Below are 26154 nucleotides of genomic sequence, written 5' to 3'. Positions count from 1 at the left end.
TCCTTCACATTACTAAGCATCTAGGTAAGTCTGGGGCTTATTGTCACAGGGAAGGAATATTTTGACATTATTGTAAATATTTTTATGTTAAAAACACTTGAAGGAATTAATTTAGTAGCCATTAAACCTAACAATGCCCAGCCTTTCCAGTGTCCTCATGCCTCCTTCATTAAGACTTGTTCTGAGAGCAACTTGCCAGGGGCTCTATCCCATCATGGAGCATCTTTTGCCCTGGTGCTTGTAGAACCACATTCCTTTGGAGAAGAGGGTGTTTCTTTGTGTTTTCCTAGTCATAAAGCCTGTTTGGGTAGTTGTGTGCGGACACAGTCATCAATGTGAGTTTAGGTCCGGAGAACCTAGATCCAAGTAAAAACTGGATTGTGTGGTGGTGTATCCAGTTTGAGTTCAGCAGGACCTTTGCATCCAGGTTTCATGCCCCTGAATCCCCTTACTCTAAATCAGTATGTTTCAAGTGAAGCCATGATGTGGACCCAGGGCTAGAATTCCCTGAGCAGGAAGCAGAGCCGTGTGGGTGGGAATGGATGATTGTCTGGACCAAATGTTCAAGTAGAACAAGAAATATGGGCTTTAGTTCTCACCACTGGAGAATGTGATATGCACCCTCTAGCTTTTCACAACTCTCTGCCCTCCCTTGGACATGCTTCTTATGCCAGGTCCAATGTTCTTACACCACAACAGGCTGCGTACTATACAGCTCTACATACAGACAGCTCAGGTGTACAGACTGGGAATCAGTGGTGCTAACGGGCAGAGCCAGGGGTAATGGAGATTATCTCAAAATTGAAAGCAAAAGCTCCATGAAGTAATAGTTATCTTCACTCTCTGTGGTGTGGTGATATTATCCTGCCTTGTCAAGCCAGGAATCAAAACTAGATACAAAGTTGGAAGAACAAAAGCAGGCGGGAATGCTCGGAGATAAACTGGAACCCTTAAGGACAAATGGGACCTCGCGTGGCTCTCATGGAATCTAACCTTGAAGATGGGTTGACCAGTAGAAAATGCCGGCGCCCTTTATGGTGGGATCATAGCCACAACTCCTCTCTCAGTACCAATTCTATTTTAGTCTGCTTTTTCATCAGTGTGACAAGGACCTCACAAAAACAGACGTAGAGGAAAAATAGTTTATTGTGGCTCATGGTTTCATAGGTTCGGTCCATGGTTGCCCAACTCCATGGCCTTTGGTCAAGGTGGGGCAGAAGGGCATGCTGCAGGAAAGTAGTCAGAAAGCAGAGAGAGCTAGCTCTATTAACCAGGGACAAAATATAAATCCCAAAGTCACACTCCCAGTGATCCTCCACTTCCAACCACACCCCATCCAGTTACTGCCCAGTTAATCCATATTAATTAACTTAATTCACCAATTAGGTTGTACTTCTCACAATCTAATAATTTCATCTTGAAAAACTCTCCATTGCCTCCACATGTGAGCTTTTGAGAGACACTCATATCTAAACCCTAGGGACAACTTTACAATCAAAACAAATTATGCTAAAACCAGAGATAGCACAATCCTCAGAACTCATCATGTATTAATTATTTTCAACATTTTATGATGCTCTCCGCCCCCTGGGGCATGTCTGTTCTGTCTCCTTGGTGGACAGCAAAGCCTAGACTCTGTCCTTTCAGCTTCCACTTGTGACTTTTCCTTTCAGCTCACTGGGGTCTCACCCAGGCATATGATGTCCAGCATCCAGCCTCAGGTTTGGGACCTGATTAGGTGCATATTTTGGGTTCATTCCCTCCCTTCTACAGTTTTTTAAAAATATTTTTCTTTGAAGTCAGAGGTGGAATTTTCCATATGTAATATCTGCACTCAAAATTTTTCAAATTTTATACCAATTTGAATTTTAGATTTTTGAATCTGGAATGCTCGATCTGTAAAAATCTAAATCTTTTCTTTTTATCCCTTTCTGGTTTTATGTTTAATAATGAGCTTAGCATTTATGAGGTAATATTGGAAAAAATCCAAGGCAAAAAATCATCCTGCTTCTTCTGTGTATCAAACAGCCCGATATGGGATATTAATAGTACATGATTCTAATGCCATATGGTCTGCTTTAACTCGTAGATAAAGTGAAGAGAGGGGCAAGTATGAAAAGCCTCCCATATGTCCACAAAGAGAACCAAGTGCTGTGAACATCCCAGTGATTTCCACCATGCTCACCGGGAATGAACATTTACTGAACGCTTGCTTGGGGCAGGCCCCTGTACAGTACTGGTTAGCTCATAAGGAAGCAGAAATGGCTTGTAACACCAGGATTAGTAGTGCTATATTTATTACACCATTAGTAGTGTTATCTTAGTATCTAATGATTCTTAGTAGTTGGTAACAAGCACAAACTCCTGGCTATTAAAAGAAAAGATGAAGGTGATCCTGCCCAAAATATCATTCAGTACCATGACATATTTACTGTGAAGTCCGGGAAATACTGATGGTTGCATTTGTTGATGGCCTGAAGTAAAGGTGGATCTTCTACCATGACAGATACAAGGTATGGTCATAAACTATAGAGTCTTTAAGAAAACAGCACTCCTGATGGTATGTGATTAGATGTTTGCGGTAACTGTCATCAACTCACTCACCCCACAGTTTCCTGGGCACCAACCCCCAACTCTTGACTAATTCAGTGGAAGAATGGATGAAGTTCTTGTGAAGTGGGTTTTTCATGTCCTTGGCTCTTCGGCTGTGTAGTTATAGCTCGCCTTGAGCTGAAGACAGAACTGTGGGTGTATTGGGTTAAATGCTTCTATTTTAAAATCTAATTTTATCTTCAAAGATACCTCCTAGACACATCACATGCATATTTTAAAGCTGCAGGTGCCTGTGAAATTTCTTCATTTTTATAACTAAAGGTTTTTAAGTCTGGTAAATTAAACTTCAAGACATAAAATGAGAGCCAAGTTAATAAACTGATCATTTGCTGATTGCAAAGGCTGGAGGCACTTCGGATTCTAGCTTTATTTCCTGATGTTTTGCATTTGGATGGGCTTAGGAGTAGATTTGGTTAAACTGAAGGTGAGACAGGAAGGACACAATGCTCTAACATAAAATAAGAGCATTTGTCACTTATCCTTTACATATTTACTATTTCGGAATATTTATAATTTACCTTTTAGTTTTTGAGTTAAAAGTAAATACCTTGGAGAATATAAGTTAATAATAACTTATAAGCTGCTGCCTTTACAGGAGTTTTTGGTAGCCAGAGAGGAGGACACTGTGGGAATGGGACAAAGGACAGACCGTAGGTATATGTGTATATGTCCATATGTGTATATACATGTAATGCAATGTGTGCACCTATAAGAAAGTATACACATGTGTGTGCATATGTGCTTGTAAGATTGTGGTGTATGTCATATATGTGTGTATGCATATATATGCATTACATGAGTATGACATGTATATTTTATATATGGTACATGATGTCAAAGTTATGCACATATACATAGTATCTGAAAGTAATGTATAAACATGTGATATAAGTATATGTATGTATGCACTTAATGCAAATTTGCATGGATTCAATGAATAAATGCATATGTATATTTATGTGTGAAATATAAGTATGCATTTATGTAACAAAGAATGTGCACATATTTATGTAGTGTGTATCCATGCACATATGCATGCATGCATGTAACAAATGTGCAGGTGGTATGTACATGTGATATAAATGTTATAAAAAGGCCAGGGTTGTGTCTCAGTGGTAGAGTGCTTGCCTAGCATGCGTGAGGCACTGGGTTTGATCTCCAGCACCACATACAAATAAACAAATAAAGGAAAGGTTAAAAAAAGTTATGAGGATATATATATATATAATGTAGGTGAATACTTGCATGTAATGTATGTGGTGTAAGTGGGTGCCATCTACATATGTACGTATGTATACATGTTAGCGTGTTGTGTATAGGTACATAAGTGCATCTAATGTTGTATCCATTGAAGCTCTGCTTCTTCAGGGTCTGACATGCTCAGTTTTCAACATTAGTTGTCTCTAATTTTCTTTTTTCAAGATATCTTTTGATGTTCTCATTCCTTTGCATTTCCACATACATTTTATAAGCAATTTTCAATTTCTGCATAGTAGTTTGTGGGTTAGAGTGGAATTACATTAAAGTTTCTGACTCAGTTTGGAGAAAATTTACATCAATATTGAATTTCTGGATCCATGAACAGGTTTCTCTCCCCATTTATTTAGGTTTTCTTTGGTTTCTTTCAATAATGTTTTGTCCCTTTTTGTGTAAATATCTTACTCATACTTTGTTAAATTTATTCCTAAATTTGTCATATTTTATGCTGTTGTATATTGCATTTTCTTTCAAATTTCATTTCCCCCAAAATCTATTGCTAGTACCTAAAATTAATTTTTTAAAAAAATATACTGACCTTGGTTGGGGCTGGGATTGTAGCTCAGAGGTAAAGTACTTGCCTAGCATATGTGAGGCACTGGGTTCAATTCTCAGCACTACATATAAATAGATAAAAAATAAAGGTCCATTGACAACAAAAAAAATAAAAAAAATACTGACCTTGTAGTCCAAGAGCTTATTAGGCTTCCTTGTTAGGTTTGCCAGCTTTTTTTGTAGATTCTTCAGGGTGTTCTATATGAGCAATCATGCCACCTGCAGGCGTTTCACCTTTCTTTTATGTGCTGCTTTCTCCTTCCTTTCTTTCCTTTCCTCCCTCATTTTATTCTCCCTTCCTCCCCACTTCTTCCTTCCACCTCTCCGCCTCGCCACGCTCACCAGCACTTCTGCTGCATTGCTTACTGAAAGGGCGAAGCACACAGCCCTGCAATGCTCACAGCCACAGAGGGGAAGTCCCACGCATTAGAAATCGACTTCAGGGTGAGCTGTGGGTTCTTGAGATCACCTTTCATTAGGTTGAGGTATTGCACTCCTTTTTTATGACCAACTAATATTCCATTGTGTGGCCACATTTGTTTATCCATCCAAAAGGATGACACATGACATTGACATACCTAAATTACTTAGGTTCTTCTTTTGTAACCCGGCTATTTCTTATAACTGGGAGAGTGTTGAATCCAAAGAACAGATTTTCTGTGCACAAGCAGTAGTTACTAACCATTTTGTGGTTTGAGTTTAACGTGCCTGACCTCCATGAACTCAGGAGTGAGTATGGACGCTCCTCCAGCCCGGATGAGGTTATCTCCTGACAAATCCATCATTAATCCAAAATGCCTGAGTTAGAAGTGCATCCAACACACCGACCCACTGTATGTCCTGGCTGAGTGGTGCCCTCCCATGAGGGAGGTGGGGGAGCTGACCGTGAGCTGCAGCTGGTGCCTTTGCTCAGTGTTGGTGAGAGGGAGACTCCATGTCTCCAGACAGGGACAGGACCCGAGCTCAAATTTCAAAGTGTGGCGTTTACCGGATGTGTGTTGTTTCATGCCATCTTACAGTGGAAAAATCCCACCATGAACCAACCATATTAAATGATTCATCTTCAGTGGGGGACGACCTGTACCTGGGTGGAGACGGCTATCTTGCAGTGGAGTTTACTGACTCCAGTCTTCCCCATAAAAAGAGTATGCTTTCCGTTCACTGTGAACTGCCACGCCTCCTGCATAGGATTGACTTCTCTTCCCTTGACATGGAGACCTGAGCCGTGAGTCTGATAAGCAGAGAGGACCTATGAGAAACTAATGTGACTCCATTTTTGAGAAACCAGCCTCTACCTCAGAGCAAAGCCTGTCCAAGGAAGGGGGCGTGACCCTTGTCCTTGGAAAGACCCACAGAGCACTCCCAGGCACATTCCCACCCTGCTAAGTTGTTTCTCTACAAATAACAGGAGAGGTCTGCTGTGCCAGGTGTCCCTGACTCAGTCAGGCTAGTTGGGGACCCATAGCAACCCCCTAGCAGCCACCAATCAGCATGAGACAGGGAAATACCTGGGATGCCAGGTGACCCCCCAGTAGTTTATGGTGGTTGATAACGTGTTGGGAAACCATGTAGTTCAGCACGAACACCCCTCGTGGCCTAAACCAATCAGTTCAAAGGAATCCCCCTCTTGTACTAACCAATCACCCCTTACCCAACTTTTTCCCGCCAGTGAATGTGCTAATCAATGTTAAGAGTTGTTGATTGACTTTCCCGTGGTATGGAATGATTTGCTGTGTGATTTTGTGATGCATAGAGTACCCCCAAAACCTATAAAATGTCACTGAACAAAGGACTGGGACTCACTCCCTGGGACCACCTCTGCATCGGGAATGGTTGTGAGTCCAGGCTCCAGCTTGCAATAAAGACTCTTGCGTGCTTGCATCGGATTCGGCTCCTGGAGGTCTACTGGGGTCCCATGAATCTGGCATAACACCTGCATCCATCCACACTGATGCTTTACACGTGCTGTTGGGCTTCTGACTTTGATCTCTTCTCTTTGCTCTGAGATACATTCCAGATGGGACTGCTCTTCATAGGAGGACACCGGGAGCAGGAGCCACCAAGTGGCTGATGTGCAGCCTGTAGGAGTAGGACAGGTAGGTCATATGGTGATTCCATTCCTAGTTATTTTTTATGAATCTTCACACTGCTTTTTAAAGTGGTTTTACTTTAAGGCATTACAAGTTTGGGGTTGCTTGTTTCAGCTATAAATCTTAGTTGAAAATGGTAATAACATTTTTTTTTTTTCCTGGAACTGAACCCAAGGGCACTTTACTACTGAGCCACATCCCCAGCCCTTTTTATTTTTTATTTTGAGATAGGGTCTCATTAAGTTGCTTAGGGCCTCACTAAGTTGCTGAGGCTGGTCTTGAACTCACGATCCTTCTGCCTCAGCTTCCTGAGTTGCTGGGATTATAGGTGTGCACCACCATACCTGGCCCCATATAAATCTTAATTAAGTCTGGCGAAGGTGGGAAGTGGTGGAGAAACCTGAAGGCAATTTAAGAAAATACGGTCCATGAGAAACGTGATTTCACACTCTTTTAAACTTCTACATGTACCGCAGGAAAGCAGAATTTTAAAGGAATGGAACTGCTGTGGGACATTCATTTCTTTCTCCCCACCTATCAATTCCCATCTAACTGAAATAGAAAACAGGCTGAATAACAAATTTAAATCACACACTTATTAAAGCTGTCTCCTGTATCTGTGGTTTCACTTTCCTAAGATTCAGTTATCCTTGGCCAACTGTGGTCTGAAAATATTAAGTTGAAAATTCCAGAAAAAAATAAACTGTAAGTTTCATATTGGGCACTGTTTGAGTAATGTGATGAAATCTTGTGCCATTCTGCTCAGTCCTACCTGTACATGAATCAACCATTTGTATCCACACTGTGTGCACTACCCACCTGGTAGTCACTTCGCAGGAAAAAAACTCATAGAATAGTCATGAATCTCATCATCACTAAAATCTAGAATACTACTGGAGATAGACATGACTCCATTAATTACACAAATGTAATTAAAGTTGCAATTTCCTGTTGAGTATAAAGAAGAAACGTGATTTGAGGACACATCGTAGGGGGGCATATCTACTTTGAGAACCAGGGAAGGCTGCCCTGAAGAGCAGAGGTTTGAGTTGGTCTGTGAAAAGGAGGTGGTACTAGGTAAAGAGGGTTGAAGAAAGGCCAGTGTACAGAGATCCCGTGGTGGAGGAAACATGCTGGATACTTAGGTCTGAGGCAAGTGTGGCTCACATAGTCTGTGAACATGGTGCAGGATAAGACTTGAGAGGAGGCTGGTCCATAGAGGCCCTCCGTGCCAAGGTAAGAAGTTTGATGTTAGAGGGAGTGGATAAAATCAGATTGCATTAAGAAAACATCACTCTGGCTGCAGATTGCAAACACATGGGATCAGAACAGGGATGGTGCAGGGATACTGTTGAGCAAGTCAATGCAGGTGCACAGTGAGGAGACAGGCTGTTGTAGTGATCCAGGTGAAAGCTCACTCTATCAAAGGCAGTTATGGAAACAGAGCAGAGAGACTGGCTTTGAGACATTCAGCAGATGTGAAATAGAGTTGGATATAGAGAGGTGTGGTGCCCACAGAAGTTTGAACTGAGCCACAAACAGACCAGTCACTAATATCACACACACACACACACACACACACACACACACACACGAAATATAAAATGTTATGTAATACATAAGTGTAAAATATGTACATATTAATGTATAAATATATTACCTCTGGCCCCCAAAATATGTGCACATAGGCCTGAGCTCTGAGAAAGCTAATCTCTAATGAATTTTGGAAGTTTTCAGCCATTATTTTAAAAATGTTTGTGTTAGTGCATTATAGTTATATACATTGGTGGGGTTTCATTTTGACATAATCATACATGCTCCATTTAAACCCCTAGACCCCTAGTACTTCCTCTTTCCCTCCTCTTACTCTACTGAACTGGTCTTCCTTCTATTTATTTATTTGGTGCTTTATAAATATACATAAAGGTGGAATTCACTTTTACATTTTATGAATTCACATAAAGGTGGTATATTCATATATATATACATGGAATAATTTGGTCAGTTTTATTCTCCAGATCCTCCCTTTTCTGTCCCTCCTCTCTCCCCTCAATCCCCTTCCTCTGCTCCATTGATCTCTCTTCTTTTTTCATGAGATTCCCACCCTACTTTCACCCCCTTAGTTTGATTTAGTTTATGCATACGAGAGAAATTATATGACTCCTGACTTTGTGAATTTGGCTTTTTTTTTTTTTTTTAAACACAGTGCTGTCAAGTTCCATTCATTTTCTTCCAAATAACACAATTTTATCCTTTTTTTATGGCTAAGTAAAACTCCATTATACACACCACATTTTCTGTTGACAGGCACCTGGGTTGGTTCCGTAACTTGGCTGTTGTGAATTGCACTGCTATAAACATTGATGTTCCTGTAAAACATAGGGGTTTTTGAAAAATAATAAGGAGTAGGACAGGTTGGACAGGTGATTCCATTCCTAGTTTTCTGATGGATCTCCACACTGCTTTTTAAAGTGGTTTTACTAATTTGTAGTGCCACCAAAAATATATGCATGTACATTTCCCCCTACATTCTCACCAGCATTTATTATTATTTGTATTCTTGATGATTGCCATTCTGACTGGAGTGAGATGAAATCTCATTGTAGTTTTGATTTGCATTTTCCTAATTGCTAGGGATGCTGAACATTTTAAAAATATATTTGTTGGCCATTTTTTATTTCTTCCTTTGAGAAACGTCTGTTTAGATCTTTTGCCCATTTATTGATTGTTGGCTTTTTTTTGTGTTGAGATTTTTTGAGTTCTTTATATATTCTGTATATTAATCACCTGTCAGAGGAGCAGCTGACAAAGATTTTCTCCCATTCTGTATGCTCTCTTCATATTTTCTGTGCTCTGCAGAAGCTTTCTAATTTGATACCATCCCACTTGTTAATTCTTGGTTTCATTTTTTGAGCTTTAGTGGTTTTGTTAAGGAAGTTGGTGCCTGTGTCAATGTGTTGGAGTATTGACCCTATGTTTTCCTCAAGGAGTTGCATAGATTCTGGTCTAATTCCAGGGTCTTTGATCCACTTTGAGCAGACTTTTTGTGCAGGGTGAATGATAGAGACCTCGTTTCATTTTTCCACATATGGATATCCATATATATATCATGTATATACACTTATGTGAATATAGAATATTACATAAAATGTATGAATATGAGAGATCCTAGTATATAAAATAAATCATATAATGTAAAAATATCAAACATTGTATGTATATTTGCATATAGGTTTGTAAAGAAAGTAGGGGTCTGAGTTCTGAGAAGGCTTCTAATGGATTTCGGAAGTTTTCAGTCATGATTTGTTTGAATATTCCTTTTCTTCATCCATCTCATGATGCCCACATTCACATGCTTACCAGCGTCCCACTCTTCTCTGAGGCACTGGTTTTGGCAGGGCTGTCTGTCACCTTCGGTGACCACACCCACACTAGTTGTGGCTGCTGGTTCTCTTGTTTTTAGCAGTACCCTTAAGTATCAATTGCTCCATAGACTAAACCTGTTGTATTATGCTCCCTAAGAAGTAACACCTGTAGTAAGTGCTTGCTGTTAGTTCTGACCCTAGGTGAGCTCTTCCCAGCTCTCTCTTCCCTAGTTTCTCTGGGAAAAACTAGCTGACTGGCAGTTTAGCTACGTTTTCAATAAATGTACACATCGTTGGTTTGCCTTCCACCATGACTTTTACTACTTTTGAGAGCACCCTTGGGGTCAAACTTCTCTATGCTCTTTTAAATGAAGTGAGTTTTGTGGGGGAGAGTTTCGGAGCTATGTGTTTGTACCTGCTTCCAGAGGGTTGGGGGAACATCGATCAAGGCTGTGTGGTGCTTGGGATAGGACATGACACACTGCTTTCTGAGTCAGTTTCCCACTGAAAGATCTGAGTGCTTGTTGTTGGTGGTGGGTATTGGATTCGGGTCCCCTTGGCTATCCTCTCCTGTTTGTTGTTGGTGGGTGTTGGAATCAGGTCCCCTTGGCTAACCTCTCCTGCCTGTTGTTGGTGGTGGGTGTTGGAATCAGGTCCCCTTGGTAACCCCTCCTGGCAGGGAACCAGTGCCTCTGAGCCAGCAAAGGGCTGGCCTCAGTCAAGGCCACAGTAAGTTTCTGCCACTTTTTCTTTTTAAAACTCACTCTACTTTAGCCACGACTGTATTTCCTTTTGGCCTTTCATTAACTGTGGAATACTGTGAATATAGTGTTCTGTGTTTGAGGCCACGGTATTCGCAGTGATGGGACTCTGAAGGACATTCAAGATCCAAACTACAGCAACCAGATGAAGAAAATGTGGCGACTGATGTATGTATATAGGTGACTCTGTGACCAGTGTGATTCTGCAATCTGTACAATTAGAAAAATGAGAAATTATACCCCAATGATTTAAATGTATGAATTGCCAAGATCATTGTAATGTCATGTGTAGCTAATAAAAAAAAATTAAAAAAAGAAAAGAAAATGTGGCATATGTACATAATAGAAAAATATTCAGCCATGAAAAAGGATGGATTCTAATCATTTGTAACAAAATAGATTCAACTAGAGGACATTATGGTAAATGAGATAAGTCAGACACAAAAGACAACTACTGCAAGTTTTCTCTCATATATGAAAGTTTAAAAGTTGATTTTAATATAGAAAAAATGATGACTAAAGGTTGAAAATGGTAGGTTTGGAAAGAGTGGAGGGAAGTTGGATAATGGAAGCCAAAACACAATTAGTTAGAAGAATGTTCTACTATTCTACAGCACAATGAGGTGACTATAGTTCACAGTAATCTATTCGATACTTTATGAATAACTAGAAAAGAGAAACTCAAAGGCTCCAAAAAATAAACTAATAATACAAAGATTAAAATGTTAATTACTCTGTTTTGATTAGTACACTTCATACACATGCAGCAAAATGTCACACTGTACTCCATAAATGTGGATTGATATTTTGTGTTTATTTTCTGTATTCTTGATGCTCTAACATCTAGGACCTCACTGACCAGGGAGAGACTGCCCTTCCTAAGGTCAGCTAATTCCTAGAGATAGCAAACAACTTACCTAGAAGCACAGCTGTCATAAGCAAATTACCAATCCAAAACTGTCCTCTATCTTACCCTCATGGCCAAGGGACCCTTTCATAAACACCCAAAGGCCAGATTCCAGATGAGACCACCTCTATGCCCCAGAGCCTACTGAATTATTCACACTAACCCTAAACTGCTCACCTCTCTCACCCATTGCTCCCCAGAGAAACAAAAAGAAAAGTTCTCATCATATTTTCCTCCCACTCTTTCTGACTCCTGACCAACCAACCATCCCTGGGTGCTTTCCTATATGGCCTCCACCCCACCCAAAGTCCAGTGCACAGCCCTCCTGGGAGCCAAACTATCTCTTCAGTTGCAGCCATCTCAATCTGTTATGCTAACTATTCCTGAGTAGTATTAAAACCTAAATTTTTAGTTTGTTTTCCCCCAGCTTTATTAAGGTATAATTGACTAATCAAGATTATATATATATATATTTGTGGTATAATATGATATGTTTTTGTATATGCATACATTGTGGGTCCTCAGCTTGCTGTGCTGTTGGGAGGTGGTAGAGCCTTTAGGTGGTGACATTCAGGGGGAGGAAGTTAGGTCACTGGGTGGGGTGACCTTGAAGAGGATATTGGACCCTTGCCTCTTCTCGTCTCTCCCTCTTGCTTGGTGGTCACCATGAGGTGAGGGGCTTCCCTGCTGTGCTGCCCACCATGATGTACTGGCAATAGGCCAACTGACTATGGACCTACAAAACTCTGAGCCAAAATAGACCTTTCCTCTTTTAAGTTGATTATTGCAAGTATTCTTTTAAAATAATGGAAAGCTGATTCATTAAGGACAGCTAGGTTGATTGCACATCTTAACTACTGTAAAAATTACCACAATAAACATGGAAGTCTGGGCATCTCTTTACACACACACCCACACACCCACACATATATATATATATATATATATATATATATATATATATATATATATATATATATATACACACACACACACACACAGTTGATGGATCTTTATTTTATTAATTTATTTATATGTGGTGCTGAGAATCGAACCCAGCTTCTCACACATGCTAGGCAAGTGCTCTACCACTAAGCCACAACTCCCCACGCAGGTATCTCTTTAATATGCAGATTTCATTTCTTTTGGGTATGTACCCAGGAGTGCGATAGCTGGATCATATAGCAGACAGAATTTTAGTTTGTTTTCCTTTTTGAGAAACCTCCATACTGTTATCCATAGCTACTTTAAGGAGCTAGAAAGGCTAAATATCCTGATTTGATCATTACAGTTGTATAGTTGTATCAAATTATTACACACTACTTCATAAGTATGAACAATTAAAGTTACAATAATAAAAATAAATTTAAAAAAGAAAAAACCCAGAAAATATTATTCACAGAATCTTAAACATATATTTGTACCTAAGTATTTCATTTTTATACTGATGTATATAATTGTAATTTTAATTCCAAATTCCTGGTATGTAGAAAAGCAATTGACTTTTGTATATTAACCTCTTCTACTGCACTCTTGCTCTAATCATTTGTTAGTTCCAGTAGGTTTTTGGTGATTTAGGAGAATTTTACACTTTGACATTCACGTTTGTGTTCTCTGAAAATTTGTATGTTAAGACTTACTCCCCAGTGCAGTGTTATTGGGTGGTGGAGCCTTTGAGAGAGATGCTTTGGTCATGAGAGTGGAGTCCTCATGAATAGGATTAGTGTTTGTAAAAAAGATACCTGGTCTGGGGCATGTAGTTCAGTGGCAGTGCTTGCCTGGTATACATGAGGGTCTAGGTTCAATCCTTAGCAACACACACACACACACACACACACACACACACACACACACACACAAAATTAAAGAGGCCTGAGGACACTTGTTTCTTCTTATTCTATGTGAGGATGCACCTAGAAGCTGTCATTTTTGAAGCAGAGGGTGATCTCTCATCAGATACTGAATCTGCTGGTGCCTTAATTTTGTACTTACCAGCTTCAGAATTGTGAATAACAAATTTCAGTTGTTTATAAATTGTATAGTGTAATCTGTTTTGTTACAGCATCTTGATCATACTAAGTTATATCATCTGCAAATAAAATTTTATTTCTTATTCTTATTATCCATATAACTTTTATTTTGTTTTCTTGTCTTATTGAACTGCCTTAGACTTCCAGTATTATGTGCAATAGCTGTGGTGAAACAGGAAAGTCTTGCTTTATTTCTGACCTTTAAGGGAAAGCATCTAGTTCCTCACAATTGAAATGTTTGCTGTAAGTTTTTGGTAGGTGTCCTTTAACAAATTAAGAAAATCGCTCATTTTGCCTAGTTTGCTGGAAATTTTTTTTTTATCATGAATGAGTGTTAGATTTTTTTTTTCCCAGAAGTGATATGGTTGTATGGCTTTTCTTCTTTTGCTTGTGATATGCTGTATTAGATTAACTGATTTTCAAATGTTGAATTAGCCTTGCATACCTGGAATAAATTCCACATGTTCAGGCTATGCACTTTTTCTTTATACATTCTTTTATTTAATTTGCTAACATTTTGTTGAGGATTTTGCATCTGTGTTTATGGGAGGTACTGGTGTGTGATTTTTCTTTCTTGTGTCTTTGTCTTGTGTCTTCATGCCTTTGTGTCTTGTGTCTTTGTCTGATTTTGGTTTTAGCTCACTTCATAGAATTAGTTAGGAACTGTTTTCTGTGCTATGTACTGGAACAGTCCATATAAAATTACTATAATTTCTTCCTTAAATGCCTAAAGTAACTCATCAGTGAACTCATCTGGGCTGAGTGATATCTGTATTGGAAGCTTACTGCTCTATCGTGAATGTGAAATGTCCCTCAGAGGCCCATGTGACAAAGGCTTGGTTACCAGCCTCTGGCACTGTCCAGAAGTGGTGGAGCCTTTCAGATGTGGGGCTTAGTTGGAAGAAGTGGGACTACTGGAGGCATGCCCTTGAAAGAAGTATAAGACTGACCACTCCCTTTTCCTTTCTCTCTTCTGCTTTCTGGTTGTCATGAGGTGAACAGGCCTCCTGCATCACACATCTAGCCATTATGTATTGTGCCTCCACAGGCTAATATCAACAGGGTCAAGTGACCATGGCCTGAAAACCTCTGAACCTGTGAGCCAAAGATAAATTTTTCCTTATTTTAAGTTATCTAAGGTACTGTGTCTTAGTATCAGAAAGTCGACTAATTCAGTTATTATTTTAGTTTTACAAGTTGATGGTATATAAAGACAATCCAATACACGTATAGGGCACGTACTAATCAAATCAGGGCAGTTAACATTTATATATCCTTAAACATTAACAAATTTTTTTGATTGCCATATCACAGTTGCACAAATTTATGGAGTCCATTGTGATATTTAAAAAAATATAATATGAACTGATCAAATCAGGGTGATTAACATTTCCATCTCATTATTATCTTGTGTTGGAAGCTTCCACTATTCCCTTCTAGTTATTCATAAACGATCTACTAGGTTACTGGGAACCCCTGTCCCCATAATGTTCTGTAGAACACTAGAATTTCTGTCTTCCCTCTACTTCCTCCGCCACCCTTCCCAGTCTCTATTGACTATTCCACGTTCCAAATGACTCTTTTAAACATCCACATAAAGGAGAGAACATGAAGAACTTGTCTTTCCACTATTATTAATTATTGATTCAATTATTATTAAAGGGATAGGCCTGTTCAGCTGATCTAGTTCTTTGGTGTGAATCTGGTATCTTGTGTATTCTAAGGAATAACTTCATTTCATGAAAATTAACAAAATTGTGGGCATAGTGTTCAAAATACTTTTTAAATTATTCTCTGAATGTTCAAGGGATATGATGATCTCCTTTTAATCTTTGGAACTACTAATTTTATCTTCTTTCTCTTTTTCTTGGTTAGCTTGAATAGAGGCTTATAAATTTTATTAGTCTTTTCAAAGAACCAGTTATGGTTTTTAATAATTTTCTCAATTGTTTTCTTGTTTTCAATTTCACTGATTTCTGCTCTGATTTTTATTACTTCTTTTCTTCCATTTATTGTGGATTTAATTTATTCTTACTTTCATAGTTCTCTAAGGTAAAAACTTAGATTACTGATTTCAGATCTTTTTCCCTAATACACACATTAAGTGGCTATAAACTTCCCTCTAAGCACTACTTTCACTGTACCCTACAAATTCCAATAGGTTGTATTTTCATTTTCATTTAATTCTAAGTGTTTTCAAGTTTCTCTTGAGATTTCTCTGGCCATCTGTTGTGTAAAAGTGTGTTGTTCAATCTCTGACTATTTTGGAATTTTCCAGCTATCTTTCTGTTATTGATTTCCAGCTTAGTTCCACTGTGGTCTCTGAGTGTGGTTTGCACAATGTCTGTTTTTTTAATTTTGGAGCATTAACCAAGATAGACCACATTCTGGACCACAAAACACACTTGGTCTATCTTGGTTAATGCTCCATGTAAGCTTAAGAAGAATTTGCATTCTACTGTTGTTGGAGGAAATATTCAAAAAATGTCAATTAGATCCAGTTAACTTAAGGTTCTGGGAAGTTTATATTTTTACTGATTTTTTTGTCTGTTGGATATGTCCATTGCTGTTGGAGTTTCCAACCTATACTAGTGGATTTATCTATTTTTCCTTACAGTTCTTTCTTATGTATTTTTAAATTAATTAATTAATTAATTCTAATTAGGCTTTCTTATGTATTTTGATGCTCTGTGTTAGGCACATAACATTAAAGATTGGTTTGTCTTCTTGCAGAATTCCCTTTTATTGTTATGTGAGGTACCTCCTTTCGCCTGATAATCGTATTTTTTAATTTTAATTTTTTTACTAGAGCATTATAGTTATACATAGTAGTTGGGATCATCCGGACAAACTCATATATGCTTGGAATTTGATTTTAGTCCACAACTCCCCATTTCCCCCTTCTTCCTTCCCCTCCTTTCATTCTTTTTCTACTCTATTAGACTTCCTTTCATTTGTGTATTTATATCTGATTGACTCTTTACATACACACAAAGGTGAGATTCATATTTATACATGCACATGAGTTTTTAAGAATTCATCTTGTGCTGCCTCCTCTTGCCCATCGCTCTTCCTCTCTATCTCCTTCTTCTACATTGCTGATCTTTTTGGTATCCTATCCCTCCCTCCCCCTTTCCTTTATTTTACACTAGCTTCTGAATGAGAGAGAACACTTGGCCTTTGAGTTTCCGTGTTGGGCTTATTTCACTTAGCACCATGCTCTTCATTTTCATTCATTTCCTGGAAAATGCCATAATTTTATCTTTCATTATGGCTCCGTTGCATATAACACCACATTTTCTTAATCCATTCATCTACCGGTGAACACCTGGATTGATTCCATAATTTGGCTATTGTGAATGGTGCTGCTGTAATCTTTGAGGTAGTTGTATTACTATAGTATGCCAGTTTCAGATATTTTGGGAAAATACCAAGGAGTGGGATAGCTTTTGTGGAATCTCCATAATGTTCCAGTGTGGTTGTACTAGCCTACAGTCCCACCAACAATGTATAAATGTCCCTTTCTTCCCATAAACTTGCCAGCATTTATTATTGTTTGTTCTCTTGACCACTGCCATTTTGGCTGAAGTGAGATGGACTCAGTGTAGTTTTGATTTGCATTTCTCTGATTTTTTTTTTGTTAGAGATGTTGAACATTTTTTTATATATTTGTTGGCTATTTGTGTTTCTTCTTTTGAGAAATTTCTGTTTACCTTTTGCCCACCTATTCATTGGGTTATTTGTTTTATTTTTTTTTTTTGGTTTTTTTGAGTTTTAAAAAATGTATTCTGGATATTAATTCCATTTTTGGAGGAGTAGATGGTGAAGATTTTCTCCCATTCTATAGTCTATCTCTTTAAGTCTTGTTTCCTATACAGAAGATAATTAATTTGATGGCATCCCACTTATTGATTCTTGGTTTTGATTCTTGCACTATTAAATCTTGTTAAGAAAGTCAGTGCCAGCACCTATATGATGCAGTGGTGATGCTGTTTTAGTCTAGCAATTACAAGTTTTCTGGTCTGATTCCTAAGTCTTTGGTCCATTTTGATTTGAGTTTTGTGCAAGGTGAAAGATATGGATCTAGTTTCATTTTTCTCTATATGGTTTTCCAAGCACCATTTGTTAAAAAGGCTGTCTTTTCTCAAAGATATATTTTTGGCATCTTTGTCAAGTATCAGATGGCTGTAAGTATGTGGATTTATCTCTGTGTCTTCTACTCTGTTCCATTGGTCTTCATGTCTATTTTGATGCCAATACCATGCTGTTATTGTCACTGCAGCTCTGTAGGATAATTTCAGACAGGTGTTATGATGCCTCCTGCTTCCCTTTTCTTGCTTAGTGTTGCTTTGGCTATTCTGGGTCATTAAATTCTAAATGAATTTAAGAATTGCTTTTTTTTCTAATTCTGTGAAGAATGTCATTGATATTTTGATGAGGATTGCATTGAATCTATATATTTGTTTTGGTAGTATGGCCATTTTGACAATGTTAATTTTGCCTAAACATGAACATGGGAGATCTGTCATCTTCTAAGATCTTCTTTAACTTTTTCTTCAGTGCTCTGTAATTTTCACTGTAGACCTCTTTTACCTCCTTGGCTACATTAATTCCCAAGTATTTTATTTTATCTTTTTTGAAGTTATTGTGAATGGGATGGTTTTCTTGATTTCTTTGTTGACTCAATCATAGGAGAATTATTAATTTATAAGTGTCGATCTTGTATCCTGATAGTTTGCTGAATGCATTTATCAGCTCTGGAAGTCTTCTGGTGTAATTTTTTTTTTTTTTTTGGTCTTCTGGATATAAGATCATGTCATTGGCAAACAGAGAGAGTTTGATTTCTTTTCCTATTTGTATCCCTTCAATTTCCTTTTCTTGCCTGATCACTCTGGCTAATGTTTTGAGAACTATATTGAAAACAAGTAGTTAGAGAGTTTGCCTGATAATCTTTCTCTGAAGTCTGGCTTTGTCTGAAATCTAACCATCTACTTATCTTCCTTTTAATTAGTATTTAATTACTATAATCATGGCATGTTTCTATTTTTCTTTTTTAGTGGTGGGGGTATACCCAGATAGAACTCAGGGGCATTTGCCCACTAAGCCACATCTCCAATCCTATTTTGTATTTTATTTAGAGATAGGGTCTCACTGAGTTGCTAAGTGCCTTGCTTTTGCTGAGGCTGGCCTTGAACTCTCTATCCTCCTGCCTCAGCCTCCTGAGAGGCTGGGATTACAGGCATGTGCCACTGTGACCAGCATAGTATCCAATTTTAATTTATATATTTAGAACATTCATATTTAAGATAATTATTGAAATTGTAAGGTTAGCTTTGCTACATTTGTAACTTTTCTATTCATTGCTCTTGTTCTTTGTTTCCTTATTTTGTCTTATATTCTTTTTCTTTATTCTTTGATTTCAATTGAACATTTCATATGATTCTCTTAGAATGTCAATTATGCTTTTATGTATATTTTTTGTGGATTTCCTAGAATTTAAACAAATTCTATTAAGTAGCAACAATATCATTTTCTTATAGGAAGTAAATATTTTTAAACTATTGATTAGAACTCTTGGCTTTTCAGCTCTCTTATGTACTTGACATGTCTGTAAAATAAAGAGCAGCAACGTAAATCTTGTTGGTTCCGTTGTTGTTTTATCATAAGTAGTTTTCCAAAGTTGCTTCAAAACTTTTTCCAAACACAATTTGAAAGGATGCATAACATCCCACTGAGAAGCCAACATTTATTCATTGATTTCCCTATGATTTCTCAATCATTTCTAACATTCCACTATTATAATGAACACCATGATGATCTCTAGGATGTGTGGAGCCTTTTCCCATATTTAGGATTATTGTGCTAGAATATTTCCTTGGTAGAAGTTACTTGGCTGCCAAGAGAGAGCAGTTGTAAGGGTCCTGAGGTATATTGTCAGATTGTCCTCCTGAAAGGCTGTACCAATTTTACTGTTCTGCTAGTGAGGTGGGAGCCTGCTTATTTCATTTTACCCCTCATCACTGAGTGCCAACTAAAAAAACATTTTCTAAGTTCATGGGAACTTTCCCATAGTTTCTGATTCCAAGTTGAAATTCCATAGCATTGTAATTTCCCCAAATTCTAAGTGATTGTGAACTTGCCCATCAACACACCAGGGGGAAGGAATACTTATTCTACCTTTGTTTAGTAATCATTAAAGTAGGAAGTTTCAGACACATCCTGCATTCCCCTTCCTGTGTTTTGTATACTTATTTGTGTACACATTTTCAAGTCGAAATCATTAGCTGATTATCTCAAGAATAAACAAACATTCAATCAGACATGTTTAGTATTCCTGAGAGACACAACCCACGTCTTCATTGTGAATAATCAACATTGCCCAACCTCTAGGAGAAGATGAGACAGAGATGATTGACAGAGTAATGAAGAGTGCAGTGTTTTCCAGAGTCCACGGAGAGCAGGCATCCCTGCTCCCTGCATGCTTGTTTTCACTTATGGTTTCAAATTTACTGTGAATCATGGCAATGGCATGGGCCATAGGTCAATATATAATCATTCTTCAACCTTGGGCTTGTCCTTCAGGATCATAGTTGAGAAGTGCCATTTTATAATATGCAATAGGAAGGAATAAGGAGCAGTATTGGGTGTTTGTGTATCACAATGCTCCTCCCCTGCACCTGTGCATTAGCACTGTTATCTACAAACACATCCCAGGTACAGATGCTCTCGGCCATCGATAGGACTCTTTCTTGATAAACCCATTCTAAATTGAAAGTACTGTATGTTGAAAATCCATTGAACCCTTGATGGTACATCTTAACAGTGTGGCCCACTGGAGAGCACTGGTTATTTCTGCTTGATAGTAGGACTGATTGGGCACTGCAACTCACTGCTTTTGTCCAGGGTCAAGAGAGTATTGGGCTACATATCATTCGCCTTAGAAGAAAATCAAAATTCAAAATTTAAGTATGATTCCTACTAAGTGCACTTTACAGTTGCAGCATTGTAAAGTCAAACCATTGTAAGCTGAACCATCATGAGCTGGCTACATCTATACATAATCTGGGGAATCAGTAAGAATAAGCACATGCTAATGGTTTAAGCTCAAGCAAGGCTTTTAGTGGGTAAACTATCTCTTTTAAGCCTTGTCACAACTCTGAGAGAAGGAGGTGCCTTGGAGGTAACAGACGTGAGCCCATGATGGTCCCCTTATATCTGGTTGCAGATTAAGGTCTTTAAATCCAGAGCTCTTGCTTTTTGGAGGCCAGGACATCTGTTCTTCCTTTCTCAAATAAGATCCACAACCAGCACCTTGGTGCTGCTGCTGTCTCCTGAAAGCTTGAGTGTGCCGATGTGACTTGGAGGGTTCTGCTAACTTTCATGAGTGCTGGGGCCTCCATCCAGAGGACCCCCTTTGCTCTCAATGGAAAAATCCTAGTACATGGAGGGAGGACGTGGGTAGGGGTTTTTAATTTGGGGGGATCACATACATTGAATGGATTAGAATGCCATGGTTGGGCAATTCATCCTGATAAGTGAGAGCAACATCGATCAATATCAGATGGAAAGAACATTGGTGTCTCCTCTGCCAATGTCCTGGGTTGGTTTCCTTTGGGTCTGCTCTGAGCTACACAGCATCTACAGGCACATGGCCTCCCATTCACCTTGGTTCTGAGAGATTATAGCTATGGAGCATGCAGGGAGGATTAGGGCAGTTGAAAGTGGCTTACACTGCAAAAAGAACTGTCTCTTGGAGACCGCAGTCTTCTCATATGACAGATGGAGATGGCTTTTTTTTTTTTCTTTTGGAAAGAAAACAAGAGTTTGTGTTGTAAAAATTCAAGACTGTATCAAAATAGATGCTGGCCTTGGCTCTATATAAACCTGCTCTTTATTAAGAGCAGGCATCTGAAATGTTCTTTGTTTTCTCAAGGTCTCTGTTTTCTTACCAGTACAATAGGGATAAGAACATTGACATATAGTGCTAAGTTTTGTTATATCAAATGAGATGATAAACAAAAAAGTATTATGTAAAATCAAAGCAACACACAAGCTGGTTGTCTGTTTTCTTACAACTTATTCCTCTTTCCCGCATGCTACGACTCCTCATCATGCCTCTCCCCACCTCCCACGTGCATTGTGGAGTTCCGTCAGAAACGTGAAACCAAACTTATTTCCACCTAGATTCAGGTCCCTATGGTAAACACTGCACATAGGAAATGCTCTCTGTCCAGTAGAGTGAGTGTCTGATTCATGACAGCTCGTATCCCTTCACTGCTTCCCTCTCTGACTGTCTGGCAACGAATCACCTTTGCACTGGCTTTAGTTTATGGGGAGAAATTGCTACTGTGTGGTCATTTGTTTGGAATTAGGCAGCAGAAAAGCAAACATCACCATCCTGCTAGGCAAGCCATAAAGTGGGATTTAGCCCTTTAACCTATTGTAAAAGTAGAAGACTAATAAAACAGAGCACAGGACACATTTCTCAGAAGTGAAAGATAACAGAACATATGGTAAATTGAGCAAATGGTGGGTGGCAGCTGCGGGTGCACTGAAGAGGAAATTGCAAGAGCTTACACATTTCAGCGTGCTCTTAATTCAGGTCCCTGACCGTGCAGGGGAAACTTGTTTTCTCTAAGACGACATGGTTCAAAGACAAGTTTTCAGCTTAGACTTTCAAATGAACAAGCCTGTAATGACCCTTGTGTGAATGCAGAGTCATTCATTCCAGCTCTCCACTCAGTAGTGTTGGGACTTACTTTCAAAGGAACTATTGACTTTGAACTAATTTCAGTCCTTGCAGAAAAGTCTAAATCATATAGGCAATCCAAGTCATTCTAATGTTAACGTTTTAAATAGCTGTACAATGATTAAAATCCGGAAATCAACATGAGTACTTAACAAAGTAAAGAGCTTATTTTAAGTTCACTGGGCTTTCCTCTACTGTTCCCGAATCCTCCCTAGGACCCCCATTGCACTTGATTTCCTCATGCAAGTTATATTTCCTTGGTCATCCCTGTCTTTCTTAGCAAGGACACATTTGAGGAGCTTTTTCCAGTTATTTTGCTAAATGTCACGCCATTGGTGTTGTTTGAAGTTTTCTCCTGATGGGCCTACACTTCTGTCGAGAATACCCATGAAACTGTATCCTCCTTAAAGCATCGTGTCACAAGTGTAGGTTTCGACATGTCTGATTACTGGTCATGTTGACCTTGATCTCTTGGTGAAGGTGATTTCTGTTGGGGTTTCTCCATTGCCAGGTTGCTATCATTTCCTTAGAAGTCAGTAAATATCTTGAAGAAGATATATCAAGATGATACAAATCCTGTTTCTTCTGAAACTTTTGCCTCTGAATTTTATTTATTTATTTATTTTGGTACTGGGGATTGAACTCAGAGGCTCTTAACCACTGATCCAACCCTTTTCTATATTTTATTTAGAGACAGGATCTCACTGAGTTTCTTGCAAAGTTGCTGAGGCGGGCTTTGAACTCACCAACCTCTTGTCTCAGCCTCCCAAGCCACTGGGATTACAGGAGTGAGTTAGATCATCTGGTTAGCCAATGAATATTAACATCCATTAGTGGATTACTCCTGCAACAATTGTTACTGTCATGTTTACCTAATTGTGATTTTTTAATATCCCTCTTTCCTTCTATACTGATTAAATGGAAACAAGATCTGAGTGCTAAGGGTGTTTATCACTATTGGGTATTATTCATTCTAGCCCTCTCAGCAGACAGAATTGGAGCAGTGTATGTGCACAGTAATCCATGCATGAGCACATATTCATACCTATCTATCATCAATCGATCAATCAATCTGTCCTTCTATGAAAATCACAAGTTTATACTGATAATTTAGATTCCAATCCAACACCATAGAATCCGTTTAGTTTTCTACATTTCCTTCTTTGAAGCTTCTTCCTTTATCAGTGAGAAACCTGATCTCATTATTTCTATGCCTTAGTATGGGCTTGGATAGACTCCATTGTATCTCAGCCAGGGGATGGATGGGTGAGTCTTTTTGGGTTTATTGGAGACCAACCTCAGAAGTGTTTTTTGTTACTATGATTCGAACACACTGTCCCCCCTTCAAATTTATGTGCTGGACTCTTGATACACAATGCACTGGTGTGGGAAGGTGCCGCTTAATGGGAGGCGATGGGGCCATGAGAATGTTGCCCTCATGGGTGGATTAATGCAATTATTTCAAGAGTGGCCTTTTTTTTTGGGAGGGGGGAAGGGTAACCTCAGCAGCTTGGGAGGCTGAGGCAGGAGCATTGTAAGTTCAAAGCCAGCTCGAGCAACTTAGTGAGGACCTAATTAACTTGTTGTTATAAATTACTCAGTCTGTGATATTTTGTTATACAGTTCAAAATGGACTGAGACTCTATGTGATTTCATCTTTTAAAATTTTTAATTCATTAATTTTTAGCGGAGTGTGTGCTCTGCTATCTCTGTTACCTGAGTATTACTCAGGGTACCCTGAAGCATCTCCCATACCCCCAACTCCGGGCAGGCACAGCGGCCTCCACAGAATTCATCCTTGGCCAACCTTTCAGTTCTTCTTGGCTCTGGCCTCCGGCAGTTCCATTCTGCAGAGCCGTCAGTGAGCCCAGGTGTGCTTCCTGCCAGCCTCCGGCACGCAGGCAGGCTGAGGACAAGAGAAGGAAGATTTCAATACCTGCAGCCCTGTGCCACCTCTGTGAGATGAGAGCCCAGCCCTTCTGCTGTTGGTGCCCTCTAAAGTCAGTGTCAGATGGATTTTAAATCCCATCCAGCTTGGAGACCTCTAGCTTCTGTCTCAGTCCTTTCCCATAGTGTCTGTATGGGTCCACTCTGACTGCCAAACCAAGTGGCACAGACTGAATGGCGTCAACAGCCGACATTTATTTTCTCAAAGTTCTGAAGATAATGTGCGAGATCAAGGTGCCAGCAGGTGTGGATTCCCTGGGACCTCTCTCCTGCCTGCCTTCTGATTATCTTCCCACTCTGCCCTCACATGGCCCTCTCTCTGTGCATGTGCCTCCTTGGAGTCTCTCCATGTGTCCTCATTTCTTCTTATAAAGACACCAGTCAGATAGGAGGAGGGTCCACCCTGAGGACCTCACTGTGTCTTAACCACCTCTTTGAATATTCTGCTCTAAACATAGCTGCACACTGGAAAATTCCATAGGTCAATTTGCTCACAATCTATGGGTTTTGGGTGGGCACAATCCAGTCCATTACAACGTCTAATGGTTGGTTCTCCAAGGACCTCGTGAATTTATAATAAGTTGCTTATAACCGCCGAGGCCCGATGTATCACATCACAAGGGAAATGGGCATTTAAATAGGGGACAATGTCTTAGCTAAAAGGAACACATCTCTGCTGAAGTGACATTTGGAGCAAGATGTTCCTCTATCCTCTAAGTCATCAGCAGATGGCAAAGTCTTCACACAGGGTCACAGAGAGAGCTTGGTTTGCACAGGGCACAGGGACCCTCACCCCTCCTCTCCTCCCTGTTGCCCTTGGAGTCTCTCTGATTTCTCGGGTATTTTGTCAACATCCAGAAGCAAAGTATGGTTCCTGTAAATGAAGCGTTCCTGTGATACCCTCTGCTATTTTCTTTCTTTTTCAAGTCTCTAAACTGCAGGCCAAGAAGATGTCTCCAATACTTTTGTGCACATGAAAGGAGGGAGACAAAGGCTTCTTGCTACCATCTGTGTTCTCGGACCTTCTGGATTCCTTCACAATTCAGGCCCAAATCACCTCTGGCTCACACTCAGTGTGACCATGAGAGAAGACCCTCTCTTTGCAGAGGGAGCCCACATGTGGGAACCGGGTTCTGGGAGAGGTGGCTGGTGACGGAGTATGCAAATGTGGATGGCCTGGCTCCTAAATGGAAGAAATGGTAGCCACTGTTCGTCCCCCTTTTTAAATAAAGTTTATCCCATTGTCCCTTGTCTCCAGGTGGCATTGGTTCCAGGACTTCTAAGATACCAAAACCCATGGTACCTGGGATTAGAAACTCAAGTGTCTGATGTGTGAGGTAGTGAAGTATTTGAATAGAATCTATGCACTTCTTCCTGTATGCTTTGAATCATCTCTAGATGACTCACAACACTTCATACAAGGTAAATGCTATGTGAAGTTGTTATACAGTATTGTTTAGGAAAGATAATAAGAAAAAATGTGAGCATGTTCAGGACTGATGCACTTTAAAAAAGTGCCCCATGGATGGTTGAATGTGTGTACATGGAATCCACAGGCACAGAGGTGATTGACTGAACTTGCACCATGCCCCTCTCCCTGGACTCTCCCACGTCCCTCTGACAGCCCAAAGTCCTGGTTTCTACCCTGGGGCTGAGAGAACTGAGGTGGGGAAGAGCCTGGCACAGAGGTGGGGATGAAGGGAGAGTTGGATCTTTTCTGGGCAACCATTTCAATTTTCACTCTGTAGCTAACTTGATAAGTCGGAGGGGCCATTATGCCTCTGGCAGATTTATAAATTCACAGGTTCTCAAGGTGCACATGACTGTAAAACCTTCTAAGTGATGACTTTGGAGCAGAATGACCTATGGAATTTTCCAGT

General features: G+C 39.4%; 1 long non-coding RNA gene across 2 annotated transcripts in view; it reads left to right on the top strand.

Annotated features, from left to right (window-relative positions):
• The window catches only part of LOC144251084 (uncharacterized), a 110468-nt gene that overhangs the window by 19307 nt on the left and 65007 nt on the right, over positions 1-26154 (top strand). The window contains exons 1-2 of one of the 2 annotated variants that reach the window (XR_013342625.1): positions 4646-4869; positions 6443-6521. The exons of the other annotated variant lie outside the window; for it this stretch is intronic. This is a non-coding gene — a long non-coding RNA (uncharacterized LOC144251084). Of the gene's footprint in view, positions 1-4645; positions 4870-6442; positions 6522-26154 lie in introns of those variants that run through there. 2 annotated transcript variants of the gene reach the window in all.

This window comes from Urocitellus parryii, chromosome Y, assembly GCF_045843805.1.
Source record: "Urocitellus parryii isolate mUroPar1 chromosome Y, mUroPar1.hap1, whole genome shotgun sequence".
Lineage (NCBI taxonomy): Eukaryota > Metazoa > Chordata > Mammalia > Rodentia > Sciuridae > Urocitellus > Urocitellus parryii.
Note: the sequence above shows the minus strand (reverse complement) of the source record. Positions and strands in the feature narration are given on the sequence as shown.